Below are 12301 nucleotides of genomic sequence, written 5' to 3'. Positions count from 1 at the left end.
GCAGCAAACGGCTCTTGCCACACTTTAATGCTGCTCTTTTCGTGTTGGGAATGTTGTACACGAGCAGAGTGTCTTTACCTTTCATAACAAATCATGATTTTTTTTTGGGGGGGGGGGGGGACGTCCTTGAGACCAAAACATTCGCTCAGTTCCATATTTGTTGCTGTTGTGGTTTTCAGCCTTGAAACTGCTTCGATGCAGCTCTGCACAGGACTCTGTGCAAGCCTCTTCGCCTCTGCGTAACAGCTGTAATCTGTACCCATTTCACCAACTCTCTAGTGTTCACCCTGCACTCTTCCTTCCGTTATCAGATTGGTAACTGCTTGAAGCCTCACAACGTATCTTATAAACTGATCCCTTATTTTGGTCAAATTGTTCCACAAATATCTGATAAACAGAAGGCCGAAATTCTAAACCTAGCTTTCAAAAACTCGTTTACGGTACAGGACTGCAGCACCATTCCCCCTTTCAATTATCGAACAAACGCAAGAATGGCTGACATAGTGTTTAGTGTATCTGGGATTACAAAACAGTCAAGATCCTTCGACGCCAGGAAGGCATTTGGCCCAGACGTTATCCCCGTAACGTTTATTTTGACTCTGCTACAAATATAGCACCATTCTTATCCATCACGTCAGAGATCACTAGGACAGCGGAAAGCTCCACGGGACTGACATCGATTTGTTGTAGAATCATGGAAGATATTTTGTGTTCAGACATAATGTCCTTTCTAGACTCTGAGAAGCTCATCTGCGAAAACCAGCACGGTTTTAGGAAACAGCGGTCATGCGAGACACAACTGGCCCTCTTTGCGCATGATATACAACAGGCTCTAGATACCGGCTCCCAGGTTGATGCGATATTCCCCAACATTCGAAAGGCGTTCGACTCAGTTCCGCACTGTCGCTTGCTCCAAAAAGTGCGAGCTTACCGTCTATCCGTCGACACACGCGATTGGATAGAAAGTTTTCTAACAGACAGAGAGCACTATGTCGTCCTGAATGGGGAGACTTCAATAGAAACACGCGTAACGTCAGCTGTGCCCCAGGGGAGCGTAATAGGTCCGCTGCTTTTTACGATTTACATTAACGATCTGGTTGATGGTATTGACAGCGGCATTACATTGCTTTCCGATGAGAGTGTAGTCTACAGGAAAATAGTATCACACGAAAGTTGTGAACAAATCAATGTGATTTGCAGAAAATAATTGCGTGGTGTAATGACTGGCAGTTATCTCTCAATATTAGTAAATGTAACATCTGCGTATAACATAGCGAAAACGTACCAGTACAAAATAAATGCACAGTCTTTGGAAGCGGTAACATCCGTCAAGTATGTGGGTGCGACTATTCGAAATGATCTCAAATGGAGCGATCAGATTACAGAAGTTACAGGTAAGGTAAACTCTAGATTGCGGTTTATCGGTAGAATCCTGAAGCGATGCAGTCCCTCAACAAAGGAAATTGCTTACAATACTTTAGTTCATCCAGTCTTAAAGTATTATTCGTCTGTATGGGTCACTTACCAGTTGGGTCTGACTCAAGAGATTGAGAAGGTCCAAAGAAGAACGGCAAGGTTTGTGATTGGTACATTTAGCCATCGCGACAGCGTTACAAATCTCATAGAAAGTTTGAAGTGGGACACACTTGCAGATAGACGACGAGCTAACAGGAAGAGGCTGCTCACTAAATTCCGAAATCCGATCTTCGCCGAGGACGTAGATCATATATTATTATCACCAACTTTAATATCGAGCAATGATCAGCATTCAAAGATAAGGGAAATTAGAGCTTGTACTGAGGCGTTCAGACAGTCGTTTAACCCTCGCGCGATCCGCGAGTGGAACAGAGGGGGGGATATGACTGGCACGAATAATGCCCTCCGTCACACACCGCTTGGTGGCTAGCGGAGTATATATGTAGATGTATATGTTTTATGTTCGAGGGATCTACGATAGTTTTTAGTTAGAAGAGGGACTAATTCAGCCGCAAATTGAGTATAGAATATGACAGGTATTCCATCTGGCTCTGGAGCTTTGTTCAATTTCAGCTGTTCCTCAAGACCACTGACACTAATACTTATTTAACACATCTTTTCAGCGGCACGATGGTTAAATTGGGGCAGTTCTGGATTTTTGTTTGTAAAGAAACATTTGAAAACAGAGTTAAGTTTTTCAGCTTTTGCTTTGCTACAATCAGTTTCAGAACTTGTCTCATGCGCTGGGGAGAGGACGCTAACTTTGGTGCCATTAACAGCCTTTACGTATAATCAGAAAGGTTGGAGTTCTTAACTGACGGTAAGTGATCGAGTAAAACTGAAGTGATATCTGGTGTTCTATAAGGAAGTGTCATAGGCACTTTGTTGCTTCTAAGCTAGATGAACGATTTAGGAGACAATCTGAGTAGTCCTCCGACATTGTTTGCAGATGATGCTATCATTTGCCGTTATGTAAAGTGATCAAATGATCAAAACGAAATCCCAAATGATTTAGACAAGATATCTGTATGGTGTAAAAAGTGACAATTGCCTCTAAATCGTGGAAAGTCTTCTACATGAACACTAAGAAAAATCTGCTAAATTTCAGTTACACCACACACCACACAAATCTAACGGCTGTAAGCTCAACTAAATACTTAGGGATTGCAATTACGAATAACATAAATCGAGTGGTCACGTAATTGATGTTGCGGAAAAATCAAGGCAAAGGTTGCGATTTATTGCCAGAACACGGAGAAAATGTGACCAGTTTACTAAGGAGACTGCTTACGCCACACTTGTCCACCCTCTTCTTGATTATTGCTGTGCGGTATGCAATCCTTATCAGATAGGACTGACGAAGGAAATCGAGAAATTTCAAAGAAGGGCAGCTCGTTTTGCATTATCTCGGAATAGGAGACAGAATGCCACGAACATGATACACGAATTAGCGTTGCAGTCAATAAAACAAAGACATTATTTGCTGCTCAGAACCTACTGGTGAAATTTCAATCACCAATGTACTTCTCAGGGTGTGAAAAATATTTTGTCGTACAGGAAGAAATGATTATCATAATAAATAAGAGAGTTCAGAGCCTGCACGAAAAGATTTGAGCGTTCGATTTTCCCGCACCCTGTTCGAGAGTGAACCGGTAGAAAAGTAGCTTAAAGGTGGTTCGATGAACGTTCTGCCCGTCACGCAACAATGATAATATGAATGCAGGTTGTCTGCTCTTTCGGACATGTCCATTTATATTAGGTGCATTGTGCTGCCACCTAATGCCAGATACTCCATATCAGCGACCTCAGTAGTCATTAGACATAGTGAGAGAACAGAATGGAGCGCTCCGCGAAACTCACGAACTTCGAACGTGGTCAGGTGATAGGGTGTCATTTCTGTCATACGTCTGTACGCGAGATTTCCACACACCTAAACATCCATAGGTCCACTGTTTCCGATGTGATAGAGAACTGGAAACGTGAAGGCACACGTACAGCACAAAAGCGTATAGGCCGGCCTCCTCTGTTGACTGACAGAGACTGCTGACAGTTGAAGAGGGTCGTAATGTGTGATACAGACATCTACCAGACCATCACACAGAAATTCCAAACTGCACCAGGATCCACTGCAATTACTGTGACAATTAGGTGGGAGGTGAGAAAACTTGGAATTTCACTGTCGAGTGGCTGCCCATAAGCCACGCATCACGCCAGTAAACACCAAACGACGCCTCGCTTGGTTTAAGGAGCGTAAACATTGGACGATTGAACAGTGGAAAAACGTTGCGTGGAGTAACGATCCACGGTACACAAACGTTCCGATGCAGGGTGTGGGTAAAGCGAATGCCCAGCGAACGTCATATGCCAGCGTGTGTAGTGCCAACAGTAAAATTCGGAGGCGGCGCTATTATGATGTGGTCGTGTTTTTCATGGAGGGGGCTTGCACCCCTTGTTGTTTTGCGTGGCACTATCACAGCACAGGCCCACATTGATGTATTAAGCACCTTCTTGCTTCCCACTGTTGAAGAGCACTTCGGGAACGGCGATTACATCTTTGAAGACGATCGACACCTCTTCATAACGCACTGCCTGTGGCGGAGTGGTTGCACGACAATAACGGCCATGAAAGTCTCTTCAGGTTAGCTGCCGGATCCTAAAGCCAACTTGACTCGCTGAGAACTCAGCGGGACTCATCAGCAGGAGCAGCATTTCCTGAAGATGGCGACGAGCTGGATCGCCGAAATACCGAGTCAAGTTGATTTCAGGATCCGGCAGCAAACCAGATGAGACTTTCGAGACTTATTACGCCGGGAAAGCCTGCGTAATCACAATAACAGCCATGTAATGGACTGGCCTGCACAGAGTCCTGACCTGAATCCTACAGAACACCTTTGGTATAATTTGGAACGCCGACTTCGTGCCCGGCCTCACCGACCCACATCGATACCTCTCCTCAGTGCAACAGCCCTTGAAGAATCGTCTGCCATTCCCCAAGAAACCTCCCAGCACCTGAGTGAACGTATGCCTGCGAGAGAGGAAGCTGTCATCAAGCGTAAGGGTGGGCCGACACCATACTGAATTCCAGTATTACCGATGGAGGGCGCCACGAACTTGTAAGTCATTTTCAACCAGGAGCTCGGATACTTCCGAACACATATTGTATAACTTAACTGTAAGCTGCAGAGTAGTAATGCAGGTGTAGATGTAGATAGATGCTGACTTTCTTTTGGTTTTGTGAAAGATCGTTTGACAATATCCTGCTAAGCGAACACATAGTGTATAACTTAACTGAAAACTGAAGAGTAATCATGTAGATCTAGATAGATGTAGAATTTCTTTTGGTTTTGTGCAAGATCGTTTGACAATACGAGGTGTACCGGCATGAAATGAGCGTTAAGATACAAATTTGTCGATAGGGAACATTTGTTGTGAACGAGCCTTAATTTCTTTTGTTTGGTTGGTATGACATATGTCAAAGATATTTAGTATACATCAAGTCATGGAACAAACAACATCATATGTTTTCGTCATGTTAACAATGTCGAATTTTGTACCAGAAAGTGATGATTTGCAGAAAGCATTAATTTTTTGTTTTCATTTGACAAAAAAAGTGCTGCAGTGTCGCATCGTATGCTTGTCGAAGCATATGGTGATCATGCTCTATCAGAAGCAACATGCAAAAGATGGTTTCAACGGTTCAGAAACAATGATTTTGATGTAAGAAATGAAGAACGTGGAAGACCACCAAAAAAGTTCGAAAACAAGCAATATTGGATGAAGATGATACTTTGAGTTAGAAGCAAATGGCAGCAATGCTAAATGTTGCACAACAAACAGTTTCTGACCGTTTGAAAGCTACGGGATAGGTCCAAAAGTATGGAAAATGAGTGCCATATGAATTGAATGAAAGACAGATGGAAAACCGAAAAACCATTTGTCAAATTTTGCTTCAAAGACATGAAAGAAAATCAATTTTGCATCGAATTGTTACTGGCGATGAAAATGGATTTATTTTAGGAATCCTAAACGGAAAAAATTATGGGTTAATCCGGGACAACCATCAACATCGACTGCGAAAATAGATCAATTCGTCAAGAAGACAATGCTCTGTGTTTGGTGGGATCAGAAAGGTGCGGTGTATCATGAGCTAAAACCCGGTGAAACAGTGAATACTAATCGCTACAGACAACAAATGATCGATTTGAACTACGCATTGAGCGGAAAAAGACCAGAATGGGCCAGAAGACATGGCAAAGTAATTTTTATACGCGACAATGCACCTGCACACAAAGAAAACCTGGTTGAGGATACAATCAAACCACTTGGCTGGGAGCTGCTACCCCACCCGCCGTATTCACCAGACTTGGCCCCTTCCGACTACCATTTGTTTTCACGAATGGGACACGCATTGGCTGAGGAACACTTCGATTCCTACGAAGAAGTCGAAAATTGGGTGTCTGATTGGTTTGCTTCAAAAGACGAGCATTTCTATTGGCGTGGTGTCCACAAATTGCCAGAAAGGTGGTCAAAATGTAGAGAAAGCAAGGGTGGTCAAAATGTATAGAAAGCAATGGTCAGTACTTTGAATAAAATGTTTTCACTTTTCAGTTCAAAATTAGTGTTTCATTTTCACAAATAAAACGCTCATTTCATACCGGTACCCCTGGTATTCTGCTAACAAGGGAACCTCCCCATCGCACCCCCCTCAGATTTAGTTATAAGTTGGCACAGTGAATAGGCCTTGAAAATCTGAACACAGATCAATCGAGAAAACAGGAAGAAGTTGTATGGAACTACGAAAAAAATAAGCAAAATATACAAACTGAGTAGTCCATGCGCAAGATAGGCAACATCAAGGATAGTGTTAGCTCAGGAGCGCCGTGGTCCCTTGGTTATAGTGAGAAGCTGCGCAACGAGAGGTCCTTGGTTAAAATCTTCCTTCAAGATGCCGGCACGGTAGCTCAGCGTGTTCGGTCAGGGGGTTGGCAGCCCTCTGTAATAAAAGAACAGAGCTATTCGATCAACAAGGAGCTTAAACGGATGTCTTACGACGTCCGCCCCGACCAGATGCAACGAACAAAACCAAAAAAAAGTGAAAAGTTTATTTTTTTTATTTTAGACAATTATCAAAGTTCAAGCACTCACACATAATCAACTTCGCTCTCCAAAATTCCAGGACATGTTCAGATTTGCTTGGACATACACAGGATTTGACGGTCTACACACGGAAAAGCTTGAAAACGTTAAAAACATATGTTTTGACAGAGCACAGGGAAAACTGTGCGACTGTGAAACTGTTGCATTCATTTGTTGCAGTTTATGTGACAAACTCTTATTTTTTCATCACTTTTTTGGGAGTGATTATCACATCCACAAGAAAACCTAAATCGGGCAAGGTAGAAGAATCTTTTTACCCATTCGCCAAGTGTACAAGTTAGATGGGTCGACAACATATTCCTGTCATGTGACGTACATGCCGTCACCAGTGTCGTATAGAATATTTCAGACGTGTTTTCTTGTGGAGGAATCGGTTGACCTATGACCTTGCGACCAAATGTTTTCGGTTCCCATTGGAGAGGCACGTCATTTCGTCTACTAATCGCACGGTTTTGCGGTGCGGTCGCAAAACACAGACACTAAACTTATTACAGAGAACAGAGACGTCAATGAACGGACGGACAGGTCATAACTTTGCGAAAATAAAGAAAGTAAACTTTTCACTCGAGGGAAGACTTCAACCAAGGATCTCTCATTCCGCAGCTGCTCACGCTAACCACGGGACCACGGCGCTCCTGAGCTCACACTATCCTTAATGTTGCCTATCTTGCACATGGACTACTCAGTTTGTATATTTTGCTAATTTTTTTCATAGTTCCACACAACTTCTTCCTGTTTTCTCGATTGATCTGTGTTCAGTTTTTCAAGGCCTATCCACTGTGCCAACTTATCACTAAATCTGAGAGGGGTGCGATGGGGAGGTTCCCATGTAAGGTAATCACTGAAGACCTCTCGCATTGCTCTCTTGGCAACCGAAAACATTCGCGTTCTAGTCGTTGAGCTCCTTCCTCCGTGCTCGCATATGGTAACGAAATTGTATGATTCTAAAATTTTCTTCATAAGTGGTTTGAGGGGTCTGAGTGTCTCCTCCCGCTCGTATGGCTTCCCTCGCACAGTGCAGACCTCGGCCAGCGTAGCAGGGCAGACGAGCTGAGCGCCGTAAGCGCGGCGTGCTGCTGATAGCAGGGAGCTCCGTCCTCCAGTTCCAGCGCGGTTGCTCCCCAGGGCATCGCACAGCCACTTTGCTGGTGCGCCGCGATGCAGGCTGTGAGGCGCCTGGGGGGGGGGGGGGGGAGGTCCGAGGTTATCAGCGCTGGAGTCTTCCCCTCCTCTCCCCTCCCCACTCCGGCGGCACTCAGCTGACTGCGCAAGCACGAGCGTCGCAGCTCGCAGAGGGCGCTCCAGGCTACACAAAATGAGGAGGAATCTCCACAGCTTGTGTGCCGCGTTGTGAACATTCGCGTCTCCTGCCGTGTGCAGTGCACCGTTCGTTACTCACAGCACTCCCTCAGAGGTCCTTTCACTCAGACACGTATAAAGATAACTGTCGTGAACCGTCGTTTTGTTGCGACAATTACTTCTCCCAAGTCAATACGTGCGCAGCTTCCCTCTGATCAGAAGACAACTATGTGATTTCATACTTACAAGAGAACCTCCCCATCGCACCCCCTCAGATTTAGTTATAAGTTGGCACAGTGGATAGGCCCTGAAAAACAGAACACAGGTAAACCGAGACAACAGGAAGAAGTTGTGTGGAACTATGAAAAAAATAAGCAAAATATAATGAGTAGGCCATGCGCAAGATACGAAACACCAAGGAGAATATGGGCTCAGGAGCGCCGTGGTCCCGTGGTTAGCGTGAGCAGCAGCGGAACGAGAGGTCCTTGGTTCAAGTCTTCCCTCGAATGAAAAGTTTACTTTCTTTATTTTCGCAAAGTTATGATCAGTCCGTTCGTTCATTGAGGTCTCTGTTCACTGTAATAAGTTTAGTGTCTGTGTTTTGCGACCGCACCGCAAAACCGTGCGATTAGTAGGCGAAAGGACGTGCCTCTCCAATGGGAACCGAAAGCATTTGATCGCCAGGTCATAGGTCAACCGATTCCTCCACAGGAAAACACGTCTGATATATTCTATACGACACTGGTGACGGTATGTGCGTCGTGTGTTTCGATGTTTGTTTAGGTGTAGCGTCCCCATACTACGGCGCATTTACCTCGCATCGGACGGATGGACGGACAGATAATAATTGTCTGAAAACAAAAAAATTAAACTTTTCACTCGAGGGAAGACTTGAACCAAGAACCACTCGTTCCGCATCTGCTTACGCTAACCACAGGACCTCGGCCCTCCTTAGACCACACTCTCCCTGATGTTGCCTGTCTTGCACATAAGGTACTCAGTTTGTGTATTTTGCTTATTTTTTTCATAGTTCCACACATCTTCTGTGTTCTCGATTGCTCTGTCTTCAGTTTTTCAAGGCCTATCCACTGTGCCAACTTATAACTAAATCTGAGGGGGGTGCGATGGGGAGGTTCCCTTGTAAGTTAACATCTTCAAAGATTACCACAATGAATCTATCACTCCGCTGCGGACGGGTGCGCTGATTTGAAATTTTCTGTCAACTTGAAATTGTGTATCTAACCGGGGCTCAAAGCGGAAACTCTATTTCAATACTGACACAGCTATCCACCACATACCCTACAGTTCCACTTTCTAACAATACCACCACTTGCAAAGTAGGTTAAAAATCAGATTAATAATGTTGCTCACGCAGCATATGTTAGCTTTATCGGGCAACTACAAAGTTTTTCACTGTGGATGGTATCGTCAGAATGGAAATAAAGACGTCACTGTAAAAAAGTCATTAATTTGGCACTTATCTTGAATGGATTCCCACGTAGACTTCGTCGAAGTTGTTATGGCTTATCTGCTAGAAGGTCCAGATCTGTATTTTAGCAATATCTGAAGACCTAACAAATGCGTTTCTCAGGAAATTCTTAATGATCAAACAATTCCAGATCAGAACAGTGGTTTGGTTCAAATGATTCTGAGCACTATGGGACTTAACTTCTGACGTCATCAGTCCCCTAGAACTTATAACTACTTAAACCTATCTAAGAACATCACACACAGCCATGCCCGAGGTAGGATTCAAACCAGCGACCGTAGCGGTCGCGCGGTTCCAGACTGAAGCGCCTAGAACCGCTCGGCCACGCCGGCCGGCCAACAATGGTATGGTAGAAGCAATTTTTGACTTGGTGTTCACGATCCACATTTTTATTAAACTTCTTTTAAATTCACATATACTTCTTCTTCATTGTCACATTATCAAGAAAACAGTTTTGTATCAATCTTCATATATTTAATTTCCACTTTAACCAAACACAAGACTTCACTGTTCTTTCACAAAGCGAAATAACAACTTAACTTCTGTCAAAGTGAAACAAAGACTGCCCTGTGCGCATTCGCGCCAAAACTGTTACAAGTAAGTCAAAGATTATGACAGTCTCACAGAAATGAATACACACAAGAACCATATCACTGTAATATATAGCCGGCCGGTGTGGCCGTGCGGTTCTAGGCGCTTCAGTCTGGAACCGCGTAACTGATATGGTCGCAGGTTCGAATCCTGCCTCGGGCATGGATGTGTGTCATGTTCTTAGGTTAGTTAGGTTTAAGTAGTTCTAAGTTCTAGGGGACTGATGACCACAGATGTTAAGTCCCATAGTGCTCAGAGCCATTAGATTTTTTTGTAATAGATCGATACATCGGAGTAATTATACATTAATAAAACCAAATGTGAATATTGTCACAAATATATGTCTGTTACTTCGCAGAAAAGTAGTACGATATTACTAGTATCGAGAACTGGGGTTGGAGTGCCGTAATGGTCACGTAAATAGAGAACCATTACAACTTCTAACAGTACCTCCTGCCCACTTTGAAAACTTAATGTGTTCTCCTGCATACCTTTCGGGACTGTCACTATTGTAACAAAGGATAGTGCAGAGAAATGGCTTCGCCACAGCCTAGGGGGAGCAAAAGCAGAGTCGTGAGGGCGGATCGTGTGTGGATAGCTTTGACAGCGAAAGGCAATGTTCCGGATTCGAGTCCTGGTCTGGTACACAGATGTAATTGTAATACACTCCTGGAAATAGAACACATTGACACCGGTGTGTCAGACCCACCATACTTGCTCCGGACACTGCGAGAGGGCTGTACAAGCAATGATCACACTCACGGCACAGCGGACACACCAGGAACCGCGGTGTTGGCCGTCGATTGGCGCTAGCTGCGCAGCATTTGTGCACCGCCGCCGTCAGTGTCAGCCAGTTTGCCGTGGCATACGGAGCTCCATCGCAGTCTTTAACACTGGTAGCATGCCGCGACAGCGTGGACGTGAACAGTATGTGCAGTTGACGGACTTTGAGCGAGGGCGTATAGTGGGCATGCGGGAGGCCGGGTGGACGTACCGCCGAATTGCTCAACACGTGGGGCGTGAGGTCTCCACAGTACATCGATGTTATCGATGTTGTTGCTAGTGGTCGGCGGAAGGTGCACGTGCCCGTCGACCTGGGACCGGACCGCAGCGACACGGATGCACGCAGAGACCGTAGGATCCTACGCAGTGCCGTAGGGGACCGCACCGCCACTTCCCAGCAAATTAGGGACACTGTTGCTCCTGGGGTATCGGCGAGGACCATTCGCAACCTTCTCCATGAAGCTGGGCTACGGTCTCGCACACCGTTAGGCCGTCTTCCGCTCACGCCCCAACATCGTGCAGCCCGCCTCCAGTGGTGTCGCGACAGGCGAGAATGGAGGGACGAATGGAGACGTGTCGTCTTCAGCGATGAGAGTCGCTTCTGCCTTGGTGCCAATGATGGTAGTATGCGTGTTTGGCGCCGTGCAGGTGAGCGCCACAAGCAGGACTGCATACGACTGAGGCACACAGGGCCAACACCCGGCATCATGGCGTGGGGAGCGATCTCCTACACTGACCGTACACCTCTGGTGATCGTCGAGGGGACACTGAATAGTGCACGGTACATCCAAACCGTCATCGAACCCATCGTTCTACCATTCCTAGACCGGCAAGGGAACTTGCTATTCCAACAGGACAATGCACGTCCGCATGTATCCCGTGCCACCCAACGTGCTCTAGAAGGTGTAAGTCAACTACCCTGGCCAGCAAGATCTCCTGATCTGTCCCCCATTGAGCATGTTTGGGACTGGATGAAGCGTCGTCTCACGCGGTCTGCACGTCCAGCACGAACGCTGGTCCAACTGAGGCGCCAAGTGGAAATGGCATGGCAAGCCGTTTCACAGGACTACATCCAGCATCTCTACGATCGTCTCCATGGGAGAATAGCAGCCTGCATTGCTGCGAAAGGTGGATATACACTGTACTAGTGCCGACATTGTGCATGCTCTGTTGCCTGTGTCTATGTGCCTGTGGTTCTGTCAGTGTGATCATGTGATGTATCTGACTCCAGAAATGTGTCAATAAAGTTTCCCCTTCCTGGGACAATGAATTCACTGTGTTCTTATTTCAATTTCCAGGAGTGTATATATATATTCGTGTGATATAATAACATATTCACAATTTTTGGAATTTTTCCCTGTATTTGTAGTGTGAAAATTTGTTTCTTGCTAAATTTCATAATACTAGGTCAACCAGGAATTGCTCCACAGCTTTTGATGAGTGAGTTTTCGAGTTTCAAAATATGTGACATAAATGGCTGGATCTTTTGAATTGCAGTCACTCAGA

The 12301-nt window shown here is 45.2% G+C and overlaps 1 protein-coding gene across 7 annotated transcripts in view; it reads right to left on the bottom strand.

Moving 5' to 3' along the window:
- LOC126335549 (ankyrin repeat and fibronectin type-III domain-containing protein 1) overlaps nucleotides 1–12301 on the bottom strand; it is a 643576-nt gene that overhangs the window by 307501 nt on the left and 323774 nt on the right. Inside the window, exon 1 of one of the 7 annotated variants that reach the window (XM_049998942.1) lies at nucleotides 6300–6430. The exons of the other annotated variants lie outside the window; for them this stretch is intronic. The gene's annotated coding sequence lies outside the window, so the exon portion shown is untranslated. Of the gene's footprint in view, nucleotides 1–6299; nucleotides 6431–12301 lie in introns of those variants that run through there. 7 annotated transcript variants of the gene reach the window in all.

Source organism: Schistocerca gregaria, chromosome 2 (genome assembly GCF_023897955.1).
Source record: "Schistocerca gregaria isolate iqSchGreg1 chromosome 2, iqSchGreg1.2, whole genome shotgun sequence".
NCBI classification, from domain to species: domain Eukaryota; kingdom Metazoa; phylum Arthropoda; class Insecta; order Orthoptera; family Acrididae; genus Schistocerca; species Schistocerca gregaria.
This window is presented reverse-complemented; position numbering and strand designations above follow the sequence as displayed.